This window comes from Mustela nivalis (assembly GCF_964662115.1).
Source record: "Mustela nivalis genome assembly, chromosome: 7".
In the NCBI taxonomy this organism is placed as follows: Eukaryota; Metazoa; Chordata; class Mammalia; order Carnivora; family Mustelidae; genus Mustela; species Mustela nivalis.
Genome location: NC_139026.1, coordinates 66,978,325 through 66,981,899, shown reverse-complemented (window position 1 = coordinate 66,981,899; position 3,575 = coordinate 66,978,325). Strand labels below are relative to the sequence as shown.

General features: G+C 35.7%; 1 pseudogene across 1 annotated transcript; it reads right to left on the bottom strand.

Annotated features, from left to right (window-relative positions):
* Positions 1-2,077: 2,077 nt before the first annotated feature.
* Positions 2,078-2,752, bottom strand: LOC309870263 (MANSC domain-containing protein 4 pseudogene; annotated as a pseudogene). Its single transcript has one exon. The product of its transcript is annotated as an MANSC domain-containing protein 4 pseudogene (transcript).
* Between the last annotated feature and the right edge of the window lie 823 nt (positions 2,753-3,575).

Here is a 3,575-nt window from a genome sequence, read left to right as displayed (position 1 = left end):
AACTCAGAAGTTGCTTAAACACATAGGCAACTTAGAAGTAGGATAAATCTGTTCCCTTAATTGTGACATGCTTTAGTTCTTTCTTTGCATATGTCTTCCCCAACAGTGGTAAGTATTTCATAATACTGGACAGTTACAGACTTTTTAAAAGAGGTCTGGCTAGTTACAATGTTGGGAGGATTTCAGTATTATCATTACTTTGCAATTGAGTTTAACAATCTTGGCCTTGGTTGTTGACTGGTTGTTGGCCTTGAGAATCTTTTATTGTTTCTTAAGAAAGTTTTAAATTCTATTCAGAAGTTCTCTTTTGGTCCTTGTGGCTTCCAGGAAGGACATGGTTTCTAGGCTCGGCGATTTTTGCTTCCTGGCTGACACTGGCCTGGTTGCATCTGCAGTCTAATAAATGTCTTCAGTTTATCTAATGGTCACAGATAGTGGCTGAAGAAGAGGAGTATGAGTTTGGTTTCTTACAAATGTAAATATGTTTTCTCAAATTATGGTCATTTTTATAAAACTACCAATTTTAGGAAATGAGCAAATTCTAAGAAACCCCAAGGAAGAAAAATGTTTTTCTAGCACCCCTGGTTTTTTGGAAACCTTTAAAAGCTTGTATATAAAAAATAAAATAAGGTAAATTAAAAACTTGCATATATTTTAAAGAAAAATAATCTTTTAAAAGATTGTACAAATAATTTTTAAAGACTGCTTCCTGAGTTATTTATTGAAATATAATTTTAGGGTAATTTAAGTCTTTATATCCTCCCTATGTAATATGAATAATTTTTTTCCTAATGAATTGGGAAAGAAATTGATAAAATTTAATATTTAATATCATGACTAGTAAATAAGGGTAAGTTGATGACATTTTAAAAATCAGATTTTTATTTGTAGCTAATATTCCACTGATAGAGATTTTTTATATTTCTTCCTTATATTAAAAAAAGAAACAGACATATTTTTCCCCCACATAGTATCAACACTAGGGAAAGAAACAGAAACACCTCTTAAGCCACTGGACAGTTTGTTTTAACATAAGAGAGAACAATACTGTTTTATTAATCCTGTAATAGGGCTTTCTTTTATCTATTCTTGCTTATTGGCTGTCTTTTAGTATCTCTCCTCACATTTAAAAAGAGTTTCAAGGGTTAGATTAAGGGTCTAAAGCTTAAAATCATTGGAGACTTGATTGAATTAAAGTGTCTGCACTTCAGGGTGGGGGTGGGGGTAGATCTGGTGTAAGATTTGGACAGAGCTCAAATACCTACAGCTAATGTTTGCACCTGGGAAAACACTACATACACGTGAGGGCTGTAAACTAAAACTCCCAAACTTTATTCAACAGAGATCAACACAATTCCAGTACCAGAGTTAAAGGCATGTCAACTTTAAAAAATGAAGATGGTTTAGGATTAAGAAGAATTAATCAGTCGAACATCAAAACTAAATTTTTTTAAAAGGCAGCATTTGCACATGTGTTAGTAACTGTAATAATAGCACTTTTCTGTCCAATCCACTAAAAGATTTTATTAACATACATGACAATTATTTGACCTTGACAGGAAACATATGATATTATGGTGTTTTCCTCTCTGTATTTTTTTTTTCCATGTTATTTGGAGGCTTTTAATCTAACAGTGATTTCCAGCATGAACTTTTGAACCAGATATCTATTAAATCCTGCCCTCCCTAATATTAAGCTATGTGTCTTTAGGGAAGATAGCCTCTCTCTTCTCATTTTCCTCATCTGTAAAATGTGATAATAATACTATAGTCATTTTAAAAAGTATATCTAATTCATAAAATTATATCCATGAGGGAATACATGTATAGCACTTAGAAGCATATCTCTCACACTGTGCTAAACAAGTGCAGGGGTCAGAATTTTGGAACTTTGGCAAAGGGTAGACTATTCACAAAATAGAAATGATCAAAGCAGTTAAGTTTATGAAGATTATGGCCTTACAGTCCTGTGCAATATTTATTTTTTTTAAACAAACAGCCCTTGTCTTACAGAAAACTAAAAACGATACCCTTGAAAGCTTACAATCTTGTAACTTTTACTATGAAGAGTTCTTCTTTAGAGTGTTAACTTTTTGACATGCCTGGATCCTGCCTTTCTCTGCCCTGGCTTATACTGGCCCTGCTGCTTTCTCCAGCATCCAGATGCTAGGATGATCATACAACAGCAAAGAAAGATGACAGAGGTACAGAGGGCCACTGGAGCCAGCCACATCTTTGAAGTCACAGATGCCCCATCAGGTGTCATGTCTTCATTCTCAGCTGTGTGGTTTCTGCTGTTGGACCCCTTGGTTTTATTTAGTAATTGCTTGCTACTGTTGAGTCGGGATGGAATAGGCCTATGAAAAGCTTTTGTGTCTATGGGAACAAAGAAAGGAGAAATAGTCTTGTTATCTGGATTATTGATGAAATCAGTGCTGTGTGACACCATATTTACCTCTGTGGTAATGGAGTTATTCAGGGAAATGAGTTTTGCCCAAGAATCTGTGGTTAACTCCTTGGAATACCTAGTACTGTTTGTGTTGACAACCAAATCTTGATGTGTGGTTGATGCCGGCATCTCTGTTGATGGTAGCATTTGGTTTATCACTGTGGTTTGTTGTTCATCTAAATGCGTAGCTTTTAAAATCCTTAGTCTGTCCCGTGTGTTAGATGAGGAACGAGTATTTAGATATGTGGGACGTGATTGTTCAAAAACCAGCAAATCTGGATCTATACCTGAAAGATAAATAAGGCATCATTCATTTTATTTTTTATTTCAAGGAGAGAATATCAAAGCACAGCTTGGAGAAGTCTTGGGTTTGCCACCAAGTTAGTGAACTGAGCTTAAGTTCAAGTTCTACTATTGCATATTTCTGGAAGGCTTAGAAACGTCCTGGCCACATTTGAATTTATCTTAACTTTCAAGAACACTTTCTGTTTCAAAGAGCTGGCTCCATCATGGAGGATTCTTTGTGTCTGCCAGGGCTTCTGGGTAACAATAGCCAATGTTAGTGCAAGAATTGCAAAAAAACAGTAACCATTTGAGATATGTAGCATCTTAAAGTTTAAAAAAAATAAATAATACAGAAGTATAACTGTATTCAAAATCATGAGCAAAGCCCTCTGTCTCCTCCCTTCCCAGTTCCTGAAGGTAATGACTTTGTCTTCAGTATTTTCTCTCTTGTAAAGGAACTCCTTTCCCTCTGACTTCAGACACAAGCAAATATTGCTCTATTGTCTATAAAGGGGAGGGGAAAAAACTCCTCAACAGCTTTTCAGTTGTCTCTCCTATCAGTTTCTGTCTCTCTGCCTCTCTCCCTCTCAACATAACGATATCCATTTCCTTTCTTTGTTGTTTGCCTTCTGCCATCTTGTTCCATCCACACTATTCTGTCAGAATTATGCTTCTGAGATAATCAGTAGTTTCCATATTTCCTGGCCACCTCATTGTTCTGACTTCTCTTTTACCCTCAATCCTGCTGGCCATCCTTTCCCTAAAATTCTCCTTTTGTGACTCCCTGGAATGCAGACTCTCTTGACACTTTATCTCAGATTGCCCGTTTCTCATTTTTTCT